This window comes from Pinus tabuliformis, chromosome 6 (genome assembly GCF_031772625.1).
Source record: "Pinus tabuliformis cultivar Carrire ecotype Pingquan chromosome 6, CPIR1, whole genome shotgun sequence".
NCBI classification, from domain to species: domain Eukaryota; kingdom Viridiplantae; phylum Streptophyta; class Pinopsida; order Pinales; family Pinaceae; genus Pinus; species Pinus tabuliformis.
The window spans coordinates 537,701,258-537,718,112 of record NC_142292.1 but is presented as its reverse complement, the minus strand read 5'-3'; the positions used below and the strand labels follow the sequence as shown (position 1 = coordinate 537,718,112).

Sequence of the window (16,855 nt, the reverse complement as noted above, 5' to 3'; positions counted from 1 at the left end):
GCACAACTATAGTCACAACTGATAGCAATCTGATTCTCTACCACCTGTCCCTGTTGAACTGAACATGCACTGACATGCAACTGAGTTAACTGATGTATTCTTTAGTTGTATTATGAGTTAATAATTAGTTTAACAACTCATCATTAGTCTATCTGCAGTTAGACTAACTACAACCAGTTTAACTAAGTTAAACTGAACACAACTCCATCAACTGTACCTCCAGTCCACTAAACTCAACTCACTTGAGTTCTAACTGAAGTCATGCATGCAACAACTCAACTGACTCATAAGAAAAACGAATTTCCTTCTGACAGCTGCATGTGCCACTTCCGTAGCTCAAACTGAAGTGCTCCAAGAGAATAAGATTAAGTTTATAGTCCAAATATTATTGTGAGATAATAATATTTGACTTTTCTATTTTTGACAGCCAGTCTAAAAATAGACTTGATCACTCACACTGTGATCACTCACACTTTCATCAAAAATAGAAGTCCATCTATTTTCCCAACTTGATCAATCATCCATAAACATAGACATGATCCATATGTCTAAAAATAGACATAGTCTAAAAATAGACTTGCGCCAAAAATAGCCTGCGGGCCCACTTAGTGAAGGCGACTCTTTTCACTAAGCTCCATCATCTTGTTGCAATCTCAACAAATTAACCTCCGCGCATGTTAGCACGCAATATCTGTCTGATCAATCACCCAACGGACGACTGTGACTTATCCGGACTTCAACTAGATTTAGTCACAGTCAATAACTTTCTCGGTTCTGTTTTTTAATTACCGTTTATGGCTTTGAGGCCACGCGAGAAACCACTTCCCACTTACGAAAACCGCTTCGTCCTTATGCTAACACGTGGCTTAATCTCCGCCGCTCAACTTATTTACTTTATTCTACGCGACTTAATCTTGGTCGTCTATCTCTGTCACTCTCGTTCGTTGATCTGTCTGATCCAACGACTGCGCTTTGCTGCTACGCTCTTCTGTTTTTCACTGTGTAAAAGTCCATTTGTTCAGGTTTTCGCCTGTGTAGTTGTTTTCACCTTCCAATCTTCAACTAGTCTGATCTTGATCTCTGCTCTGTTACTTCATTCCTTCACCCCTTTACGCTTCCGTTACGTAACTCCTTAAGGTTTAAGAACCTTATAGTATACCTTTACTGTAACGTTAAAGGTTTCCTCCAACATTGTCTACGTGTAAACCCGACACACTCTTCCCTCCACTTGATCTCTGCATCCTGCTTAACTCCACTTGCTACACATACTATGCAAAATCACTCTAATTCACACACAACTATCATTCCATTAATTATACACATCACACAACTCTGGGATTGAATTCTCTGTGTTAATAAACAATCATTTACATAATGAGTTTCTCTCTAGCCTGATTTCCAATATTAGTGGCCTCTTCCTTTCCTATCTGCCCGTAGGCTTACAATCAAACCTATCTAACTCTCGAACTAATTCCTAGCTAGCTAACCTTTTTCCATGCCTTTTAGGCTTGCATTTATATAAAAGGATTCTATAACCAATTCCTGGTTTAGATCCATAACCTTCTCAACAAAATCCTAAAATCTCTTATTATCTCTAAGGATCCTCTCTAATCCACAAAATCATCAACTAATTCATAATCTAAGATTTATAATTAATTCTCAAATCTCTCAATCTCTCAACTATCTTAATTCTCTCATGTTCTCCAACGTTCGAGAACATTTACAAATATGCCTCACAATACTTAATTAATCCCTATTCTAGTTTCTCTCATTAAAATCACTCAAAACCTTAATAATTACATTAATTTAATACATAGGAAACCAACTTCCTTGAAAACACAAGACCCCCTATGTATACTAAAATACAATGATAGTTCTGAGCCAAATGCTCCTGCATCACATTTGCCCAATTTGTTCCACTTTACACTAATTAAATTGTTGGTTTTGAATGAATTAGAGAAGAGGAAGAGTTCTTGGGAGGCTTTCTTGTTAGCCTCAGATTTGCTGGCCCATTCAAACAGCGCCAAAATTCAAGAAGGCCTTCCCTCAGTAGGCCTGAAGTTGAAAAGATAGATAAGTCATTGAAGGATAAGAGAAGAACAGTCAAAGGGAAAGGTAGGGTGCCACAAGCTGACTAAGAAGAAACACAATTTCTCCACAAACCAAGAACCAAGTCAGCTACAAAGAAGATGATTGAGGAACCGGCCTCTAAGAAGACAATTGAGCCATATAATGATTAACTAGAGCAATTAGAGGAAGGTGTTCAAGAATTTGGAGAAGATAGCCAAGAGGCTCCCATGAAGGACAAGGATATAAAAATCATAAAGTTGCAGGACAGCCTTGACAAATCTCATCTCATGGTGGCTTATTTATAGAAGGAAAACAGGGAGCTTAGACACAAAGCAACAGAGGCAGCCACATATAGTGAAGGTGAATCATCCAGGAATCCTTCTAAACATACAACCCAAGACAAAGGAAAGCAAGTGATTGAGGTGGAAGAGTAAATGTGCTAGAACATTCAAGAGACCTGGGACAAGATCAGCAGCTAAGAGGGAAGAACAAATGAAAGAGACCCTTCCAGCGACAAAAAAAACTAGAGTTTGATGAATGGAAAGAGTATCAGAAATTGTTTGAGAAAATTGAGGACTGCCAACATCAAGTTGATGAGGCGCTAGAAAGGAATGAAAGGTACAAAGAGGAACTCTATGTTGAAGTAATGGAATCTCTTGACACAGTTGATAAAGCCAAGGTAGTTTTGAAATGGACTCTACCTTTACACAAACAAATAAAGAGCTCCTACACAAGGAACTTGATCATGAGAAGAAGGATAACACTGATGAAACAAAAGTTGGCTAGAACTAGAAGACAACTCTAGAAAACCAAGCAGTCATCTAGCAAGTAGACCACGATTACAAAGCAATCCAAGGAAGCCAAACCATCATCTAGCAAGAAGAGGAGGCAGCCTTGGCATCTTGGCTGAGGCTACCCAAAACTGAGGTGGCATAAGGAGATCTTGTTCATGTTGCCATTTTTTTTCATTTTTGAAGTTATATGCTCTGTTTCTTTTTGCTGAAGGCTAAATCCATATGACTAAGGGTTTGTTAGGTAGTGACATAATGTCATATTTTGATAAAATGTGGAGATTTTGGTAGATTGAGAGTATGCTAAGTGCTATAAGGTTGGATGAGATGATTGGTTGATCATTACAATTAGTTTGGAGTAGGAGCTGGCAATACAGGTTCAGAGTTTCACATCTGATGTGCAAGTGGGGATCAGTCAGTTGGGATGTCTGCAAAGCTGGGAAGGGTATTTCAAAAGGTTCTACACCAACACGACATCATCTCAAGTGTGTACCCGTTAGCTCAAATTTATCTAGTACAGTGTGCAACCATGCCAAGTTGGAGACCTATTTCTCACTGTTGCACAAGTTTATCAGTTATGGCTATCTTTACAAACTTCTATTTTGGGACATTCTAAAAGTGTTTTTAGTGGTTGGATAAGCATGGATAAGTTAGCTTAGTTGATGAATCCATACATGATGTTTATGAATTTTTGTAAGCTTTAAAATCGATGATGTTTCTAATTATGGTAGCTTCTATAGGGTAGGTTTTTGTTTTTCTCCAAATACATTGTTTCTAGTCTATTATACTTCTGTGCAGTGAATTCGACCACCTTAAAGTGGTAATTTCAAATTCCTTATTGTATTTGAGGAGGTAAAGACATGTCAAAGGGGTTCTTGCTGGTAGTTGTATTTGGAGAGAAGACCATTGGCATTTTCTGTAGTTCTTTTTTTAGAATATTTATACAAACCTAGTTGCAGAAGTACAAATCTGCTTTTACCAAAGATTTGAATACATGGTGCTTTGATGTATGTCCCTTTTCTTATGTGAATGCACATTATTTCTTTGTTTACCATATTATCTCTAAAATCTTCTGAATGTTTGAATTGTATTGTTTGGAAATCATCCATTGTAAGGTGCTCCAATGCATGCAGTTTAAGTATTATTCCATTTTGTTATGATTATATGTTCAAAATTCTTTCCAAGATAAATGTTTTGTTCATAATAATCCTCATTTCATTCTTTTATGCTAAAGTTATATCAAATATTTATCCTTTGTTAGATGCCTTTGGTATAATGGATTGTTGGTCTTATTCTTCCCATACACCTTAATAATCATCTTTTTCACTAATAAGCACTATTAATCTCGCCTCTGCTTTCTAAACAGATTTACCAGTCACTGGTTTGATCATAAGCACTCAAAGTTTGACTCCATTTCCCAATGGTACTCCTTTCGAAACCCTACCAACATAACTTTAATTAAAAAACTCATCCTTTGCTCAAGATCTAGCCACTATTTTTCATTGAAACTAGTCTTTTGTGACTGAGTTGAAAGAGAGAGCCCTCTTTGGAGTTGGAAGGGCTAGTTTCTAATACCGCAAGTGGTTTGTGGTTACCCATGTGATACGTCTTTCAGCCTAGAGGTAATTACAGGGTGATAACAAAACCAAGGTGTCAACTAGGTCAACATCACTTACATGTATTCCTTAGTGACAATTCTAGCTTTGGATTCCATTTTGGCCCTTCACTAAGCCAAGTCGCAAGAGAAGGTATTGTCAAAGCATAACAACCTCAATTGATGCATATTTAGCATCAAGAAGTAACTCCCCAAATGCAAGATAAAAATCGTGTGTTCTCATTAGAAACTTGAGACAAATATGCTCATAATCACAGCAATGAAGTATACATCACTTCAATGCATTAGGCAGTTCTCGCAACCAAGAATTCCACTCTTTACAAATGGGTCACTAATGCCTTGAGCCCAAGTCCCCATTGTGTCCAATCCGCAAAGACTAATAAGTAATTGAAAGGAAAATGTATCCCTATAGAGTCGATTAGCTTCCACAATTTGTAACAAGTTTGTTGCACATTGTGTCATTGACAACATTGTTTTCCCCAACAACCATCTTTCAATGGGTCACTCACTACCACTTGTGCATTATATACAACTTTCCCAACACCTAGACATCTCAAAGCTAGATAGTGTCAAGTGATGATTCAAGGATGAATCGACCTTTCAAGGTTGAAAGAGTTGAGCACCATTTTTGAACAACATGCTAACCTTGAACAAGGTGCCCATACAACAAGCAACTAACATTTTAGGACCTTCATTTCATCCAACAACCCAATAAGGCAATGCAATAACAACAAAATCTAGTATAATGTGGCAATAACATGTTTGGCAAATTTTTCAACACATGTTACCTTTTCACTTAATATTTCCACATTTGAGTTTTCGCTCCTTACATGTCCCCTTTGTAATATATATATATATATATATATATATATATATATTGTAATTGAGTCATGCTTTTACTTTCTAGTATGCACACAAGTGAGTTACAATTTCATATACCATTGTAATTTTATTCCCACCTTATCAATGATAAAGTTAATTTGTCACAATATCCTTGGTGTTCATTGCGTGATTAACATTATCTATTTTTGTTTCGTGTATGCAATTACATTTTCTTAGCATTGTTATAAACCATGGAAATGTTCAAGGAATGAACTACAATTAACCTACTTCATATTAATTTGTTCAATAAACAACCAACCACTGTTTTTATTACATTCAGTAATAGTGACACCTTGTAAACATGTTGGGCATCAACTAGTAAGCATTTTTGTTTGAATTTGCCTCACATTCCAAATTTTATTTTAAGATTCCTTTGCACAACTTACCTATTGTGAAACATTTCTTGCCCATTATCTATTGCATTTTGTACAGTTATTAACATCATGACAATACATGAGATATTTAATATTGATACCATATCAATCAATGCAATTAGTATGCTTGTTGCATATACACTCCACCAACATTTGGCATAGTATGAAATGCCCTAAGACAGTGTTCTAAATTGGGATGCAATGTGGATGTGGCTCAATAATGATTGGGGCCCAGCTAGTAAAAACTAGTAATTATCATTTGCATTTGAACATGATCAAATAAATTCAAAGGTGTTTACATGTGCACTTAAATATCCAAACTCACCACATTAAAGATAATGTGAAATTTTATGAATGCCGTACCCTACCTTCCATTACATGCTCTAATTATAGGCCTCGGCCTCCAGACACCAAAGTTTGTTATACTTTGCTTAGAGTCATAAAGAGGGATGTTGAGTCATACTAAGCAAGGTAGTCAATTGATAGTGCATTTATAAGCACATGGCATTTATATTTATGTTGAGTCATACTAAGCAAGGTAGTCACTTGATAGTGCATTTATAAGCACATGGCATTTATATTTATATTGAGAGGCTTGCAACTTTGGGCATATAGCTTTCCCTAATGGTACATAACTTGAACATCATATTCTCACGATCCGTTGAGTAGAGAAGCATTATTATATGAACTTTTTAACTCTCTTTCTTGCTCGTACATGCGTATGAAGTATGAAGAATCCCGATGCAAACAACAAACAAAATCTGCCACATCTAAACCTAGAGTCCATGATGCCAAGTCTGGAAATCACATGAAGGAAAAGTCGATCACGGTAGATAGAACACCTCAACAATACATAAAGACCAAATATCAAGAAGTGGCTGTCTCCAATATCGAGCATTTATGGTGTGACATCAGTAAATTTTTTCCAATATTGAGCATTTATGGTGTATGACATTAGTAATTTTTTCATGCTTACGGAGGTTAGCAGAATTAGATGTTTGTTTTCTTTTTGTCATTATCAGTAATGATAAAAAAAATTGTTGGTTAATCCACAGAAATTTGAACCGGTGGCATTTAAGCGAGTGTCTTTAACCTGAGTAAATATATTTTTACCAGTGCCTTTCTAATGCTTATACAATTGAAATAATGAATCATTCTCATGGCATTCTAAAGGACTATTTAGGCAAGAATGTTGAGATCATAGACCGAATAGGATTGAGAATATACTATTTTGATACAAAAACTGAAGAAAACAGACTCAGCAGAACATTCTGGTCCCTGAATATTACAAGCAGTGGTTGAAGAGATTGATCCCCTTATAGGGGGGTTTTGGAGATAATACCAAGTCTGAGGTACTTGGAGGTGTGATACTGGCTGGGGAAGATAAAACGAAGCTTATATGAAACAAATATTCAGCATCAAAAAAGGAGATCAGGAAGGACATAATTCCAACCCCCAAGGTTAAGTTCGGTGGCTGACTCTGAAAAATCTGATCCTTGCTCCCCTTTTGGTCAGCAGGTCCTGCTTTTGGTTTTATCATCTCTGTCAAACCTCTGTTTCAAGTATTCTGGAGTCTGGACAACAACGACACAGTTACTCTGCTCTGAAATCATGTTTTACAGACTATAGTTACATCTTTTGTAATCTAATTTTTGTTTCTAAAGTATCTTAAGAAAAAGGACAGGAAACCATGTATCCTTCTCCCTCAGCTGTTTTAGTATGTTCGTCAAGTTATAGAGGCCTAAATCAGTAAATTTAGTAATAAAAATTACCTAATCTTCTTAAAAATGTGCATCAAGGCTGAATCTTTTGCCTTATGCTTATCAATTGGAACTAATTGGAAAATTATCCATGTTTTCATAAACTGAATATTTGTTATGGCCTTTATCAATTTCAAGATTCTATTGTTTGAATTCCTTCATTTTATGCATAAAAGTTATGAACAAACATATTGTAGATCCACCAAAAGCCCGAAACTTCTGAGAAAGCAAATTATTCAAGAAATGTGATTTAGGAATGCCAAAAGTTCTCAACCATTATCACATTAACGTGCATATAAAGGGAGAGTGTATTACACCTCTTTGAAGAGTCAAAGCTTATACGAGAATGGGGTACAGAAATTTGTTCCTTTGAAGCATACAAAATCCTGAAATTGAAGGTTAAAACCTCAAAACTTCTATACTCGTATTTCACAGCATGAATAATTTTAGGCATTTTTTATACCTCATTATACATTGACACAATCGATCTCCTTTGGTAGGGGAAAAATTATCAGGAAAGAATTTGAATGTGGTTGAACCAGGAAACACAATTTGAAATGGTAGGCCAAACAAATTACAAAGCCCATAGTGAACCAGGATCTAGATAACAGCCAAGTCCCTTGAATTTTAAAACTGTCCAATGCATAGTGAAATTCTGCAAGTTCTAGCTCAAAGAAAAAACATACATGAACAAATGGTATATGAGAAATTTCAAAGTGTAACAAGAAAAACTGAGGTGGAAGCTATGCAAGAAATACTCATTATTAGTTGTTTATGTCTCCGTACATAGACTAACCTGTTAGCCAGCATGGGATGTTCTATCCCACATTACATTTTTTGCAGACATATTAGCTGTAGATCCTCTGTAATGACCCAAAGTTTATCAGCATTGACGTACACAGTTCACATAGACAAAGGCAGCAGCATTCGCCGCCGCCTTTTCCTTGCCAGCTTAGTTTGTCTGACAATTTTTAGGCATATAGGTAAAAGAATTGCAAGACATACAAAAGTAAAGCCTAGCCATGTGTATCTCAAGTATAGGGCAATAAATGAAAATATTAATAATGCAAGAAAGAGCAACGCCCATAGGCCAGCTTTGGCAGCATCGCTCCTGCATCCATATGCAACAAATATATATTTAAGATTCGAGGTTCAGTTCCAACATAGTTTCTATATCATATGACTGCCATATATAATAAAGATACATTAACATTGAATTGCATTGTTATTTTACAGACTAACAGACAGATTGCAACTACACAAAAACATCAGAGACGTGTTCTTTTTCTGCATTCGTTTCATCAGATCCACCCCAACTATTCCAGATATGAAATATGCTCTTTTTCCACCAATTTTAATCTTCTTGAGGGGATAACATAAGATGGGAAATATGTTCAATTTGACTTGAACCATTACAACGTCCTAAATAAATGCAATAACCAAATGGCAAATACTGTCATATGGAGCTAGCATATCTTCAGGATAGTCACTAACAATTAGTTTTCAAATTTGAAGCAAAATACTCTAAATATATATACAATGTCAAATTCTTTCTCAAGATTTTTCTTGAAACAAAATTTTAAAAAAGAAAGTTTGACAAAAGATGTGCATCCAGGCCATCTGCCTAAGAGTGCCTGTATATAGAATAATGTAAACCTAATGCATAGACCTTTTAAGTTTCAGTGGACGGGGCATGAACAGGAAGATGGGATCCTCACTACCATTTTGATAAATATATAATCCAAACAATATATGGAACTTTTGGCAAGTTTTATAAACTCTATTTACTCCAAAGGATGCAGATCATTTTCAGATGATCATAAACATAGGTACATTTAGTATCATGATCACAACCGAACTAAATGTAGCAGTATCATGACAGCACAGGTTCAGTCGTGATAGCACTGGTTTCTACGGTACCAATACTATCATTGAAATTAGAATCTTATTGTATAGCTCGTCTTGTATCTTTACATTGGGACCATGCACTCAATGCATTTGTACAATCCTTAAAATACCTCCCCATCCGGTTCAAACTCTTTTTTTTTTAAATGGTACCTTGGGTTCAAGGAATAGTTAGTTGCATGTAAAGTTCGATGGAGCTACATGTTCCAGAATCCATCTATCATCAATGATTTTCCAAAGACGAAGATACTTCTGCCTCTTATCATTGTATGTTGCCTTTATTGCCTCTTTGGCATGATCTATGGCCTCATATCTCATGGCAGGTTTAACACCATCCACCATTCACAGCACTTTCACAAAAGGCTCATTGAATTTTACTATCTCTTTTGCCCCTTTTAAAAAAAAAAATCCAAAATTTCATTTCCTTCAGGATTTTTCGTCTGCCAAGATGCATTCCACTCGTTAAAAGAAAACATCTTCCATAAGTTGCCTCTTTGGTCAAGGATAGATTGCAACATAAGAAAGCTTGTTGCATTTCATGTGATGGCTGCTAAACAAACTCTTTGCAATTGCCCTTAATGTTCTTCCCCATAAGGTTCAAGATACATGTGTTGTTGTAGGATGTCTCTTGCTATGGTTTTCACTTGTTCCACAAGCCTCTTCATCCACTCAATTTTGCAAATGTCCTCAAATATGAGGTCCAAAAAGTGATTGCACATGGAGCCCACCAAATGGTGGAGTGTTTGTTGAATGCTTTCCACCATCTTTCTTGCCAAAACATAGTTGGAGGCATTGTCTATGGTGATCTATACAACATTGTGTACCCTGACCTCCTCAATCACTTAATCTAAAAGATAAAACAATAAATGTGCATCCTTCATCTGATCAAATACTGGGCTAGAAATGAGGAAATTATGAATTTGTGGGAACTTCTACCAATCCATCCATGAGATGAGATGGTGCAACCTATTTTACTCCATGACTAGTTGAATTCCACGAGGTATTCATCTATTATTTGAACCTCTTTCTGTAAAAGTGGTCCCTTGATATCATGAAAACCATGGCATTTGAAACTCAAACCACATGAAGCTATAGCATCTAATAGGTTCATAATATGGAGAGCTGAAAGAAATGAAAGGTTTGTCTGATTCATACCATCATCTAGCCATGCAGTCCCAAGCAGCTTCCTTTTCCATCTTGTTCCATTACTATCAATAGTGGGATGAGCCCAATGGGTGGTGCAAGGTACAAATAATTAGTCAAACTTAGTACTCTTAGGATTGGATGTGCTAGAAGAAACCTCTTCTCTACGAGAGTTCAACGACAAGAAAAGAGGAGGATTCTTCAAGAATGGGATTTTCAATATCATGTAAACTTGAACTCTCCCTATCTCTTATTGAGTCTGTTTAAGTTTAGCTCTATCTGCTTGATAGGCATCCAAAAGACATTGCGTCTCAGCTTTTATTTCAGGGGAGGCTTTTAAGCAAGGCATAATTCGCCCTCTCTCATTTGCTAAGTATTGTTTCCACCTTTGTATACACCCGCACCCCACCCCACGCCACCTGCATTGCCCCCATTGACTTCCTTGAAGGTAATGGTTGCATACCATTTTCCCCCAAACACTTGGCAATGGTCCCATGCAAAGTCTTTTCTGTCTTCGTTAACCATGGTAATTACTTTACCAGCAAAAACAAATCTGCAAATAAAGCCTTGCTCCTCCTTTTTTAAGGAAAAAAACAGCAAGTCATTTGTAGAGAGACAGAAGGCTATATGAAACAGTTTTGCATACCTTCACAAGCTCCCAATCAAGACTCCAAATCGGCACCAAAAAAATATCCAAACATGTACTTTGAATGAGTGAAACAGCAGGTCCAAAACAGAAAAAGAATAGTTCCAAAACAACAAAATAGCAGCACCAAAACACAGCCCAGGAAACTCTCAGGATGAACACTTGAATCAGCCGAAGAAATTTTCCAATTTAACACTCGAAAGGGGTCCGAGAAGTATTCCAACTCAGCACAAGAATGATGCTGAATTATTAGTCGCCAAATTCTTCCCAACCTCACAATCTATCAAGCGAAGGGCGTGAGACAAATGTTGGGGGACGTCATTAAATAGAAAGGAGAGGGATTTAGGATTAGGGTTAGGGTTTCAGTTTTTCATTCATTTATTTTTATCTTTCTTCGATCTTGAGGGGGTTTTAGTGGGCCATCCTTGGCCGGTACAGAACCAGTGGGCTCAAACTGGAATGACCGGTTCCATACAGAACCATCCATTTCCAGTCTCGGGAGGCCATTTCTGACCAACTGATTTTGCTGTTTCCAGTTTGGCTCCAAAAACATTGGTAGAAACTAAAGAGCACTTTCCCCTACACTGTGCAACACACTCACAAATTAGGGAGGGGTCAAAATTGCAAATCCGAAATTGGGAATCAGCATTTCAAGAGGATCTAGTGAGAGGTACAGCAAGGTCAGTCGTGAAAATGATGCGCGCAAGGAGCATATGGTTGAGTAGAGTTAACAACGCAGCTAGCCCTTGATGTAGAGCAAAGGGGACCAAACTCAGTTGAAGAGGCCAAGTCCATAATTTTGGACCAACCATTTCACCACTGGCTCTAGTTATCATAAGTTCTTGCTTTATTTTCTTGGAAATTAACACAAAGTTTAAACTTTGTTGTGCCATATAGTCATTCAGTCTGGTGGACAGTTTAATAAAATCAATCAATCTCTATCTCTCTCACACAAAACAAACAAAACAGAGACCGATGCTCACAAAATGGAAAAGACGCATCTTACCTACGGTGGAAGGTAAAAATTCCAATTGCTCAGTTAAATTTTCCGAGTTTGGAATGTGACTAGCAAAGGGGTTTCTTCAAGGCTGTTTCATTAGTCAAATATTAACTGTTACCCTTCAACATCACGGTAGCTATTGCCATCCTAGAGACCAAGGTTCTATTCTCTATTGGCATGAAAGTAACCAGATTTTATCATGACACCTTAGCTCCCAACCTCCGTGACTTCGACACGGGGCTTTTTACCAGTTTTTGGCTCAGTGAGGACCATTTAGCCAGAGTAAGAATGTGGGTGCCTAATACATTTAAGCCCTCAATTCTTCTCAAAATCTATAAAAAACTAGAAATTTGAATGTGCAGAAGGTGATCCCACCAATTTGCAACTGTGACTTGGAAAACACCAATGAACATACTCGACTTTCATTGGGCAAGAATAAATTTCAGATTTGACAAGTAAAAGCTTCATACAGAAAAGGGTGATCCATAATGTTACATTCATTTCATCTCAACATAACTTATCTAGCAAAGTCCAGTACCAACAAATGCACTCCGTGTAGATTCCCACGGATGAATTCAATCAATAATGTAATAGGGAATTATTTCCGACATCGTTTAGTATCAAACCAATCCGGAATCAACCCTAAAAATTGTACGGACCACACAACCCAATAGGAAAGCATATGCATAAATTTGATATTTTGGCATGGTAGACTACTGCAAAACTGGCACAAATCCTGTGCATTAATAAACGGAAACACCATGTAAAATCCATGAGTTTTCATTGAATTGAACCGGAACTGAGAGAAATGGATCTTACATACCCAGATGTGATTTGGGTCGTCGATGAGAATAAAGTTAGAGGCGCCCACTTATGCTGGGATCGAACCTGATAGTCCCGCAATTGTTCTGCGAGGTTTGAACGAGTTATCATCTCTGCTTGCTTCCAAATAACTCCCCTGCAGTTTATGTCACAAACAGGGAACCTTCGGACCGCATAGATTCTGCCGGATCCCCAAATGGATCCCCTGTGTACGCTTGACAAATCTCGCCCTCGATCTTCGAAGTGGGTTCCGGATCAGTCATATCACATTCACATCCCTTCCAAGCATGCCAACTTTTGCCGCCTGCCAGATGCCATTTGGGCAGATAATGTGTGAGATGAAGCAATGTTAATCCTTGAACTCTGAGCTCAGGGGCTTGACCCGAGAAGAGCTAGAGCCAGAACTGGTGGAAGATTATTTGAGCTTCGAACAGGGCATTACATGGCCATTGCTCTTCCAAGGGTATCCAAAACATAGCAAGCAATAAGCATGGTATATTCAATTTCTTATTAGGAAGGACAGCGTAGGTCACCCAACATTAATTTGCACATGGAATAATGACCAATAAAAATCCTTTTTGAAAAATACATTCCTTGGTTGAATGGTAAATTGGGTGCATTCGCAATGTGAAGACCTTGCTTTCAATTTTGAGTACAGTTCACGTCCTTCAAGTCGAATAATTTTTGTGAACAACATAACTTGCCGCACCAAATTGAACACTAAGATTGAAGCAGCTGTGACGGCCTGCTTATTGTAATATTGTAATAGTAATTACTAAATGTTAGAAAAAATATATAAATTTAATAAAGGAAGTAACAAAAATAATTAATGGATTAGATCATTTTGAAGCAAAATAGAGATAGATATGTAAATAATTTTGTAGCATTGCTGCTTATTGTAATAATAATTATTAAATGTTGAAATAGATTTACAAATTTAATCGAAACACATTTAAATATGATAAAGGAAGTAACAAAAGTTAAAAGTTTATTGAAATGTGTTTGTGCATATTTTATTCCATTTTAACTTAAAAGACCAAATAAAAAAGACAAATTATAATGTCTAATATCTTTATATTAAATAATATGTGTGTATATATATATGATATAAATAAAATAAATATTTTTTTAAAAAACTAATTATTGTAACAAACTATTTATTTAACTTTAATTTATATTCATCCTTATTCAACGTCAAATAAATAATCTTTGGTAGAATTTTTATGTCAAAAAAATCAAATTGATATGAAGTATCTCGTGATATCTTAATTGCATAGCAAAAAATTCATATCTAATAAAATATCTAATATAAAAATTATGATATCTAGTATATTAAAATAAAAAATAAAGTTACACAAAGGCCTAGAGTGTTAGTGCAAAGGATTCCTAAAAATTATTTTTTATTTTTTATTTTTAAATTATGATTAAATTTGTGAAGACAAAAAAAATATTGTTTATTGTAGTGTTGACTTATATTTTATTTTTTATATTGATTTAAAATTGAATTGTGAAAATATATAATATATGTAAGTTTATTGAAAATGATTGAACCAAGTCCATTCAATAATGAAAATCAACCATGAAAAAATCAAAGTAATATGTAGTTTTGCTGCTTTTGTTTTTTAAATCGGTAAGTTTCTATGGTTAGTAAGTTCATTTATGAGAATACTTGGTTGTTTTTCTTATTTTTTATTTTTTAAATATTTTTTTTATTCTGAAAATTTGATTTTAAACCACATAAAATTAATTATCCACCAATCAAAAAATTAGAAATTCAAATTTTAAAAATTCTAAAAAGAAAAATCAATTCTAAAAAAATAAGTTTAGTATTTAATTTTAACAAAACTTTAATAAACTTTGAAAATAGTTTCTAAAATTTACAAATTAATTAAGAGCCAAAGCATTTTGACCCAAATCTATTAAAATATACTTGCCTTCAGCAGGTATAAAAATAGTTTATATTAATTTCATATATATATAAAAGGTTAGCTCTAACGATTAATTTAATTTGTTGAGTTCTTGTTGTTAAAGCACTTTTGCCACCGATACGTAAGAGGTTTAATTCTCTCGAGACCCTTGGGGATTAGGCTCTATGGTTGAGTCACCAAGCAGTGATTTCTTCAGGTGGATGTGTTTCATACAAATATTCAGGTGGATGTGTCTCATACGAATATTCCATGGACGTAGTCTAGTAGTCATTATTTTATTTGTCACTTTAGGTGGATATGTTTCATACAAATATTCAGGTGGATGTGTCTCATAAAAATATTCCATAGACGTAATCTAGTAGTCATTATTTTTTCTGTAGGACAAGGGACTCTTTCATCATGGATTTGACTATAAAATTTATGGAAGTGTTCATACTCTACCTTGTGGAGAAAGAAACACATTCTTTTATAGATATCAATGCAAAGAAATAAAACATGTTTTTAATTTTCTAAATAAATAAATAAAATTGTAATAGGTGTAAAATTTTAAGAAATAGAACCTACTTTTTATTTTATAAATAAATAAATAAAACTAGTGCTTTTTATTTCATATCATTTTTTCATTTATCTTTTATGAAAGAATATTAGCTTGAGTGATTTGGTAAACAATTAGTTCTTCATTTGTATGTGTTTAAGTCTCTTAAAAGACATATTATAAATAGTTCATTTGTAGCATTTATCAAATAATTAAAAAAAATGTAATTTAATTTTCAATATGAATAAAATGAATCCAAACGTAGTTAGATTCTTGATATGTTTTGCCATGTAATTTTCATTTGTTCCAAGAGATGGAAAGCTTTACATTCAATAAATATAAAATATAAAGTCATAAGAAAAGCCTAATTTATCTATGTAGGATTAAAATCAACCATATAGTTGACCAAAGATATCATTGCATAGGTAAGTTCATGGGCTATGCAAATTATGTACGGAGTCCTTTGATACTCACAGGTGGTTCTTTTACATTATTGGCATAATAAACCCAGCATTCTAACAAGTGCCATATTGTTTCAATGCAAACTTCCAACATGGAAACACTCGATATATGTCGTTTGCAACAATTATGTCAATGAATTGAAGTTATTAAAGGTAATTGATGGACAAACTTAGGAAAGATCATCTCTATCCTAAGTCATCTCACACAGTGACATGGGAGATGGAGGATATAGAAATACAAGTCTCTGACATGAGACATGACAACCTTGGAAAAAAATCATGGAGGACATATATATATAACAAATTAGTGAGTTATTATATATATAAAAATAAAATATAGACAAAGATTCAAATCTCTTTAGAATTTAGGTACTAAAACATTTATAATGTTACATGATAATGGTACAAATCCAATCATATAGCTAGTGCATATAACCAAAATAGCACATAGTACAATCCATCTTTGAACCAAGAATGCATCAACAAAGAGGCTTTGAATGGCCTCTAGAATCAATAAAAATCATGTTACAACAAAAAACTAGTACTACATATCATCAAAATCATTGCCTATATTGGGATCCTCATCATCAATATCACCCTCTAAGCATTAAAATAAGATAGAAAAAGCTTAACATGTAAAATCGAGATTTTGTTTGAGCAATGATACATTTTTATAGAGTAGTCTAATAATGCCACAATTTGGCTCAGAAAATAGTGGAAATTTTGGCAAGATTTTGACAAAAATCTGGTAGAAATTTTGGGAAATATGGGTTATAGTTGTCAAGCTTCAAGATTTTGGGTGCCCTAGGGGTTTTCAATGGTGCTAAATCCATTTCCACCATCAAAAAAACAATTTAAACACTAGTATGTTTAGATTTTTTGGGGAAAAACTGGATTATGGCGAAAAATGACTTTCTTGGAAA

The 16,855-nt window shown here is 35.1% G+C and overlaps 1 long non-coding RNA gene across 1 annotated transcript; it reads right to left on the bottom strand.

The window, feature by feature from the left end:
* Positions 1-8,224: 8,224 nt before the first annotated feature.
* Positions 8,225-13,708, bottom strand: LOC149259655 (uncharacterized). The gene is made up of 2 exons (XR_016257766.1): positions 13,010-13,708; positions 8,225-8,603 (listed from the first exon to the last, which is right to left on the bottom strand). It is a non-coding gene; the product is annotated as an uncharacterized LOC149259655 (long non-coding RNA).
* Positions 13,709-16,855: the final 3,147 nt, after the last annotated feature.